Below are 9,597 nucleotides of genomic sequence, written 5' to 3'. Positions count from 1 at the left end.
TCACAGCCGATCCCCGCGCTGCCTCCGGCTCCATCCCGCGTGTCTGGACGTGGCCCTGGAGGTGACACTGCCGCTGCCACGGAGCCCTTGGGGCAAATTTAAGGGCAGGAGGGGCCAGGTGAGGAGCCACGAGAGGCTCCTCCCAAGCTTTCGCTCCTTGTCTGGGGGGAGAAATGCTCTGGAAGCTCCGGGATGTGAGAGCAGCGGAGGGAATCCGAGCTCGGCTCCCGGAGGAACGAGCAGGGCAGGGGAGCTGGAAGAGGGTCCGGGGGATGGAGGCGGGGGTGGGTCAGCCTGGGGGACTCAGTGGCTCCTGGGAGGTCGTTTTCTCGCTAAAAGGTGGGTCATGCGGGGGCACGGGCTCTCTTGAGGCTTTTTGTCATCCCCCAGCCTCCTTGGGATGGCCGTGCTCCAGGAGGGTGCGTGCGGGGGTCGCTGGCTGTGCCTGAGCTCTGAGTCCCCTCCCGGGTCCCCCCGACCTGTCCCCTCTCGCTGTCACACCCCGGGGACTCCAGGCACGGTTTTTTTACCCTTTCCCCGTCTCCTGCAGGAGCCCGTGGGTGGCTGTCCCCGACCCCCGTGGGTGCAGCACCCACTCGGGCAGGGCAGCGGGGGCAGCGGGAGAGGAGGGAGAGGAGGTGTTCAGCGTGCAGCAGGTGCCGAGGCGACGCTCGCCACAACAAATCGCTGTGATTCAGCCCCGGAGCATCTGGCAGCGAGCGGTAAGGAGCCGAGGGAGCCGGTGTCACGCAGCCGCTCTGCCGAAGGCGTCCCGGAGCCCTCGGGAACGGGATCGGCTCTGCCGTGCCCGGGGGGGATGGAGCTCCTCAGCTCCCCGCAGGCCTCGGTGTCTCTGGTTCTCTCTCGCTGTGACAGCACAGGTGGCTGCTGGAGTCACAGCCGTGTCACCTCCTTGCTCTCTGGGAGCTCCCTGGAACTTCGCTGTCCCGGCGCTCCAGACCCTCCCAAGCTTCGGGAGCATCCCTCAGGCAGGTGGGAAGGTGTGGAGATACACCTGGGTGTGTGTTCACGGAGGAACAGCAGCCCTGGGCAGAAGCCACCAGGTCTCAGTGGCCTCCTGCTGGCATCGGTGTGAGAGCTGCCAGCCCTGTGACACCATCCCAGCACCATCCTGCCTCTGCAGCTGACATTAATGACTCAGGGGAAGAATTAACCACCCTGAGCTTCGTTTTCCACCCAAGCCCAGCTGGAACGTGGAGCTAAAACTCTTCCCCATATCCCTGGGCAATGCCAGGTGTGATCCTCCCCTTCCGCTCCCCTGGATCTCAAAAATCACGTCTGTTTGACCATTCTTTCATCACAGCTCCAGGGAATTTCCTCTCTGATTGTCTGAATTTATTTATCTGTTGTCTTGCCACCCATCTCCTGACTTTTAGGATCAGGCCAGAAGCTCCTGCCTTCCCTTTGCAGTCTCTCCAGCGGCTGCTGTCTCTGGGATTGAGGTTGGAAGATGGAATGAATCCCTCCAAGTCGTCAAATGGGCTCCATAACATATTTCCCTTTAAACAACCGTGTTTGCTGCCACTCTAGGCGTGGATGGCATCTCCCTGGAGGCTCTGCAAAGGCACAGAAATCTCCAGGGAAGCTGTGGGAGCTGGAAGGAACAGAGGCTTCCAGCATCCCTGTGAGATCCTCAGTGCCCAGAATCGCTTCCTTTAACCTCTGGCTCTCTGAGGGCCTCATGTGCTCGTCTCTGACAAGCTCAGCCCTGTTTGTTTTTATACCTCGTCTGATTTTGCTCTTCAAAAAGCCCTTCATTAGCCCCACGCTGGGTTTGAGTGTTTGCTCCTGTCTGGTGTCACTCCTCGGTCCTGGATTCCCTGCTCTGCTCTTCGGCAGCATCCAACGACTTGAATTCCCAGATTCCACCTAAATCCGAGCCAAGAGCGGCCTCCCCGCTCCTCCCTGCTGCTCTCCTTGCTCCGAGGAGTGTGTGGGACGTGGAGCTGCTCCGAGCCGTGTCCCACCGTGTTGGCGTGGGGGCGGTTCCTGTCCCTCATTCCCGTCGTTGTTGTCACCTCATTGCCGGAGCCTGGTGGCATTTTGATCCCTCTCATCCGAGCAGGTAGCCTGGACTTCCCGGCAGCTCTGGTGGGGCAGGGAGTGTGATTCCATCTGGGCTTTTGGCTGCTCTTCACAGCTCACTGGAGCTGCCAGCCAGATGTTTCGGTGTTTACTCCACTCTTGCAGCTCCTTTCTATCAGGTCCATTTTGCACCGTGCCTGGCTGTTTGTGGTGCTGGTTCCAGACCAGTGCAGGCTCTTATCGAACTCCTGAACTCACAGCCGAGCTGATTTTACAGAATTATTCCGGACAGAAATATCTTGTCCTTGATTCGCTTCTGTTGAGGTTTGGTAGCTCCTCCTGAGTCACGTTGCTGTGAGTCAGGAGCCAGAACCTGATGCTTGTGCTCGGGGATTCCTCCTCGAGCCGGGCTCTCATTTAGGGACTCGCATCTCCCTTGAACCCATTTCCACCCTGCAGGACTCCCTCCTGGCTGGCAGCAGCGGAGCAGGCTGGAGCAGGGGGGAGTGCAGAACCCCAAATTCAGCAGAGCTGCGTGGTGGGTCCAGCCTGACTCCCACCCACCCCTGAAGTGACAACAAACCCTCCACACCTTCCTCCCTCACCTCCCTCACCTCCCTCTCAGCTCCCCAGCACGTTTATTTCTGTCTTGTGTGGGTACAGGAATAACCTGCCTGGCTACAGCCCACCTTTGTCCCCACATCAGCCACCCCTGGGGCAGGGGACAGTGTGGTGGGAGGCTGGCGCTGCGAGCTGGAGCTCAGGTGATGCTTTAAGGAGGCTGAACGTGGCACTGAGGAACAAGTGATGGATGGTGCTGCTGCCAGGCACAGTGACCAGAGAGGGCTTGGAGGTCACTGGAGTATCAGATAACCTTTATCTCCTTTGACTGTTGAATTTCTAAGAGCATTAAAGGCTTACTCAGCCATGGCACCCAAGTGCCTTGGCAAAAAATCCCGTTCCAGGAGCAGCTCCGGAGTCTGAGGGAGCAGGATCCAGTGGCAGAGAACCCCTGAGGCTTGGAAGAAAGTCCTGACCATTGGAGTGACCCCCCGAGGCAGCTGAATGCACTCAGGTATATTTGAAATTCCCGAAGGAACTTTCCCCAGGATCTGCCTGCACTCAGCAGTGGGAGCGGTGTCGGGGCTGGCAGCCAAGATCCAAATGGACATTTCTAATCCACTCTGGGCGGGCTCGGTGACATTTATCAGCTCCTGGCTCACAGCTTGGAGCTGACTCCAAGTCCTGGCTGGAAATTTGCTCCTGAGGGTCGTGCAGAGCTTTCCCTGATGGGGCAAAAACCGCAGAGCTTCGATGGCTCCAAAACCTCCCCCGTGGTCCCACCCCAATTCAAGCATTGGATTTGCAGATATTTGGTGTAAAAACATTGAAATTAATGCAAGAATTGATCCTGGAGGAGCTCAGTTTTGCAAAGGAACGAAATCCATCCCAATTAATGTTGTATTTGATATGAGCACACGTGATGTCAAAACAGAGCATAGAAATAGCTACAAACAAATCAAGAACAAAAAATGCAGGCCAAAAGAAAATGGGCTTTGAAAAGCTGGCAGGAGAATAACAGGAAAAAAGATAAATGCAGCAGAACTTTCTCCTTGGTAACTCTCACACTTCAGAGTGCAATTTAGAACCTTGTTTAGAGGTAACTCCAGCCCCAGGAACTCCTGGTTATTCACTGAGTGTGTCCTAAGTGAAATTCTTGGTTAAACTGGTTTAATCCATGAAACATCGACCTTTTATAGATCCAAGTTTGCTGTCCTCAGCTCCGAAAATGAGATTTTTGTTATTCCAGGGAAAATGTCTTGAACGACTGGGTGAAATTTGAGGCTGGAGAAGCTTCTGTGGGGGCAGAAAATGAGTTTTAAACACTGTAAATGACAACTGGTGAGGCAGCTGGGGAAAGTCCTTACAGGGAGAAGTAACTTTTGATTTATTCCAGGTAATAAACAGGGCCTGGATCAATATTTCACTATCAAAGAGATGCTCCTTTTGTATATATATATATATTTATACACTGAGACTAATGTACTCAAATCCAGCATCCTTGGGAGGGGAAGGAGCCAAGAAAAGTTGACTGCAGCAGCAGGAATTTGCAAACGTCTCGAAACGACATAAAAAGAGGAAGCTGGTTAAAAGGAAATTAAAGGGAGCAGCTAAATGAGTGACATGCACGGCTCTGCCGCGGAGAGCATTTAAAGGCACCTTGGCAAGGTCTGGAGCCAGGATTCCGTGTCCTCTGGTGTCACAGATGTGCTGCAGGAGCTCTGGAGGAACACCTGGAGCAGCTGGTGAGGATGGAACGGGAGATGGAGGGGCTGGCACCTTCCCAGGGGCTGGAGCCTGAGGGAGCAGCAGGAGGGGCTCTGGGAGCAGGAATTTCTGCTGAATGGAGGCTGAAGGACAGAGTGACCCCGCTCCCAGCGAGGTTTTGTTCTCATTCCCTTTCTGTGGCCGCGTTTAGAGGTTCAAAATCCTTGGATGATGTCCTGGGTTGGAGTTTAGGATGTGTTCTATCACCATCTTCAGTTAATGGCCCATCAATGCCTTGTGCATGACTCAGAGATAACTCCCGGAGGGAGTTATCTCTCTTTAATGGGCCATCAAGGACCTCTTCCATGACTCATCATCCCATTGGGAGATGCTCCGCCCACGGGGAGGAGCCAAGCATTCTCACCTGGATATAAGCTGGGATTTGGGACAGTAGAAGCAGCCGTCACCCACTGGATTCCCAGAGGACAGGAGCTACCAGACCTTTCTATGAGATCATTGCTTCAGAAAAGACCACCTCATCTGGACTGCCTCCATCACCCTGATCAGGTTGTATTCTGACTCTGTCAGTGGTTCTTCTTTTTGTTTTTATTTTATTTATTTATTTATTTATTTTTTATTTTCCTTTTCTTCTCCTTGAATTTTATTTCTGACTTAGAGCCTCTCACTTGGTTTGTTTTCAAACCACAACAGATGAGGAGAATTTTTTAGGGACAGATCCGGGCAGCTCCGTGCCGAGGTGTGAGGATCAGGGGCAGGGAGAGAGAGGACAGAGTGTCCCTGTGTCCTTGTGCAGGGGGACATGGGCTGAGGGACCCTCAAACCCAAGTGCTGAGGAGCTGTTGGAACAATCCTGGAATCACTGAGGCTGGAAAAGCCCTCTAAAGGCATCGAGTCCGACCCAGTGCTGCCAAGGCCACCACTGCCCCATGTCCCCAAGTGCCACATTTAGGTGGCTTTTAAACCTCCCCAGGGTTGAGGATTCCTCCAGAGCTGGACAATCACCCCATGGCCAGAGGGAGGCACCCAGGGGTGAAACTTCTTAATCCTTTTTCAAGGATTGGTGCTTTCCTGCCCCAACCAACCCTTGTGGGATGCAGGGATGGGTTGGAAACAGCAGTGTGGGAGACCTTTAATGGCTGCTGGAATGAAGAGCTGGGGAGGAAAAGATTTATTTGGGGTTTTATTGATTATTCCTCGAGAAAACTGTGGAAGTTCAGAGGTGAATCCAAACTCCCTGAGTGAGGTTTGATGTGCTGACTTACAGAGTGAATCCTGGGCACTGTGTGATTAACACCAGCAGTAGTATTAAGCTAAAAATAGATAACAACCATGCTTCTGCTAGGCCTTTATATCCTTGTGTCTGCAAGAAATGTATCATTTTAAGCCACTTTCCCAACTGCTATGAACAGAGGTTGGTTTGTAGGGTATTTAGGGGAAAGCCCTCCCAGCCCAGGCCTGGGCTCTGGCCAAGCTGGTTGGGACATGTGCCGTCAGATCCAGGAGTTTCTGTGCTAAAAATATTGTCAAGTCACTTTGACCTCTTGATTTGGGCCTAGAAAAGCTGGACCCACTTTTGGGGTGGATTTGGGGAGCTCACCTGTGGGTGGACACACGGTGTGGGATTTTCCCAGTTTGTTGGGAAAGGTTCTCCAGGTCCTGTGAAACTCCCACAGCAGCTGCAGACTCTGATGGTGGAGTATTGAGGAAATAAGTGATGGAGTGATGCCTTAGGATTTTAGCTTTTATATTTTTCATGTATGTGTAATCCTGCAGTTCTTTGGTGTCTAACTCTAAGCTCCATACACAGTGTGAGCTGCTGATTTCTCACTGTGGTCAGACACAACAATTCCTCTCCAGGCTTGGGCATCAAGGGCACCTCACTGCCTCAGGCCCTGAGAGATGTGAAACAAAAGTGAGTTGAGGGGAGCAAACTTGGGGTAAATTACTTCATTACCTGAAGCTTTAATTGGAAGATTAACCCCCAGTATGCAAATGGACAAAAGTGTAAAAACCCATGAGCCATCATCCAGGTTTGGGTGTATCCCCTGGGAGGCTTCATCTGCCCAAAAGGTACCTGAAGGCCCTACAATAAATATAACTGCTTTTGATTCCCTTAATTTTTGGCCTGTTTTTAGGTAGCCCAAAAAGGCATCAGCACCCTTCTCAATCCCTCTCCTTTCTCTTATGTTGTAATGATCAGGTGCAATACCGTGTTTATCTTTGCTTGCTGCTAAAGCCAAGAGTGTACTTTTATTGGATGTATTGTTTTCCTTTTGTGTTGCCTTTACATCCACAGGTAAAAAAAAAAAAAAAAAATCTTTCCCTCAGTGTTCATTAAATCTCTCCCAACAATTGGCAGGGGTGGCTCAGGGTGATGTGCAGTCAGGAGCCTTGAAACTCATGGAATTCCAGAATGGTTTGGGTGGGAAAGGACCTTAAAGCTGCTCCCATCCCACTCCCTGGGCAGGGACCTCTCCCACTATCCCAGCTTTCTCCAAGCCCTGTCCAAACTGGTTCTGGACACTTCTAGGGACGGAGCAGCCACATTTCACATGAGGACTGGCACATTTTGAGTGAGTTCCCACATCCATGACCTACAGAAAGGTGATTTTGGGGGGATGAAGGTGGAGGCCCGTGGATTGATGTCTGTTTGCAGGAGGCCCTGGCAGAGTGCAGGGGGCTCTGATGGCATTCAGGCTGCTCAGAGCACTCAGGCAAGGCTGTGAATAGAGAGCTGGAATATTTGTAGGGATAAAAATGATTCAGGAGAGCCAAATCAGGGGCTGAATGCGAGGAGCTGAAGAGGGTCCCATGATGCTCATGCATAGAATGGCAGATTGCATCCCATTCAAATCCGTGGGAAGCCGGATCCAAAGGATGCACAAAGGAGGGGATGGTGTCTGTTGCAGCTGGCAGGGGAATGGCTGGAGCAGGAATGGGAATTCTGGCAAGGAGGGCAGGACTGGCTGTGCCCAGAGCAGGGAGAAGGGAAGGAAGTGGAACAAATATCTCAGGAGAGGCGCCACATTGGCATTTCCCAGCAGGTGAGGAGTGGAGAGGAGATGGATGTGATCCCACCTCTCTATGGATCCAACCCCTTCCTGTCTCTTCATGGATCCACCTTCCCATGAGCCCAAGGGCTGGAAGCAGAGTCTGTTCAAAATGAGCTCACAGCTGAAATCACGGCCCAGAAAGTTCACTTCAGGATGGAATTATGGAATTATTGAGGTTGGAAAAGACCTCCAGGATCGAGTCCAACCTCTGCTCAATCCCCACCTTGTCCCCAGCCCAGAGCTCTGAGTGCCACCTCCAGGAGCTCCTCAGACACCTCCAGGGATGGGCACTCCAAACCTCCCTGGGCACTTCCAAGCCCTGAGCACCCTTTCCATGGGGAAATTCCTGCTGCTGTCCACCCTGAGCCTCCCCTGGCCCAGCCTGAGGCTGTTCCCTCTGCTCCTGTCCCTGTTCCCTGGAGCACAGCCCGACCCCCGGCTGTCCCCTCCTGTTGGGGACTTGTGCAGAGCCACAGGGTCCCTCCTGAGCTCCTTTTCTCCAGGCTCAGCCCCTTCCCCAGCTCCCTCAGACTTTTAGAACTTTCTAGAGACTTCTAATTTTCCCTTGAGAGCAGTCTGGGCTGTGTCCATGGAGAAAGGACCAGCACAGGTTCAGTCACACAAAATCCTGGACATTGTCCCTGCCCATGGAATGGGATGGTCTTTAAGGTCCCTTCCCACTCAAGCCATTCCATGATTCTGTCACGTCACAATGATTTAGAATTCTATTTTAGATTTTAGAGTTTAAAATCACACAATCAGGGAATGTTTGGGGTGGGAAGGGACCTCAGAGTCCATTCAGTTCCAACTCCTATTTTTTGACCCTGTGCCATGAATTCAGGCCAGGGCATGGGACACAGCTTCTGCTGTGACCTGGTGGGACCAGAAATATCCCTTGGTACGTCTGTGGGGAAGGTGTTCTGCTGCTGCAGGAGCATCCTTTGGGCTTGGTGATCTGCCCAGAGCAGCTGTGGCTGCCGCTGGATCCCTGGAAGTGCCCAAGGCCAGGCATTGGAGCAGCCTGGGACAGTGGGAAATGTCCCTGCCCATGGAAGGGGACGGTACGAGATGATTTTTAAAGCCCCTCAAAAACCCAAACCATTCCATCATTCCGTACCACTGGTTGCTTTCCTTGGTTTCTCACATTTCTCAGCTTCCCTTGGCTCTGTCCCTAGAGGAAATGGTGGCATTTCCCGAGCAGGAAATCCCTCCTGCAGCCTGAGGGCAGCATCCCTCCCCGCTGTGCCCTCGAGCAGTGACACAGGGGCAGGTAACAGGGAGGTGACACAGATTTTCCCGAGTGACTGAGTCCGTGACACAAGACAAACATCAAACCACTGAGCAGGAAATCCAGCTCTGGGATCTGCTTCCCTGTGAAATGAGAGGTTGTTTTTTTTTTTTTTTTTTTCCACAGGCTGCTCTGCTTGTTGGAACATCTTCTGCTTGGTTAGAGCTGCTCCAGCACCGCCAGTGCCTCTGCAGCCAGGGAGAGAGGCAGGAGAAGGGATTGGGATGAATGATCCCTGATTTCTCTTTTCAGGGGTCTGGGGGTGGGCAGAGCTCAGCCTGAAACTGGGCTTGAAGGGAGAAGGGATCAAATCAGGACTCCTGGAGATGATCCTGGGGGTCCTTGGGAGGTGCCTCACTCTGGTGGCTTGGGAGAGGAAGAGAGTCATCATCCAGGTGGAGTCACCATCCCTGGAAGGGCCTAAAAAATGTGGAGATGTGGCCCCTGGGGACAGGGGAATTTGGCTGAGCTAAAGGTTGGACTCAGCCTTCAGAGGGCTTTTCCCACCCCAACAATTCCCTGATTCCTGGTGCTGCAAGGGCCCAGGGTGACAAATTCCAGAGGCCACCACTGGAGGGGCTGAGTTGGTGACCTCAAGTTGCCTCCTGCCACATCCACATCCCAGGGGAATCTCTGGAACATCCCCCTGAAGCCAGGAGATGGTGGCAGGTGATTCCTGGTGTGATTCCTGCCCCTTCTGCTCCAGAGAAAACACCTCCAGCCCTGCAAAGGCAGGAGGGGTGTCTTGGCCAGGTGACAAACTTGGCTGTAGAAAAATGATAAATGTATAATTAAAGGCATAAAATTTAAAATATATAAATATTTTAAAATATTTTTAAACCTATAAATCTATAAATAAAATTCCATGGAGCTGCACAGCTGGGGTTAAAGTCAGCCCACAGGAGAGAGTCATGGATTAAA

The sequence above is a fragment of the Sylvia atricapilla genome, chromosome 30, assembly GCF_009819655.1.
Source record: "Sylvia atricapilla isolate bSylAtr1 chromosome 30, bSylAtr1.pri, whole genome shotgun sequence".
In the NCBI taxonomy this organism is placed as follows: Eukaryota; Metazoa; Chordata; class Aves; order Passeriformes; family Sylviidae; genus Sylvia; species Sylvia atricapilla.
This window is presented reverse-complemented; position numbering follows the sequence as displayed.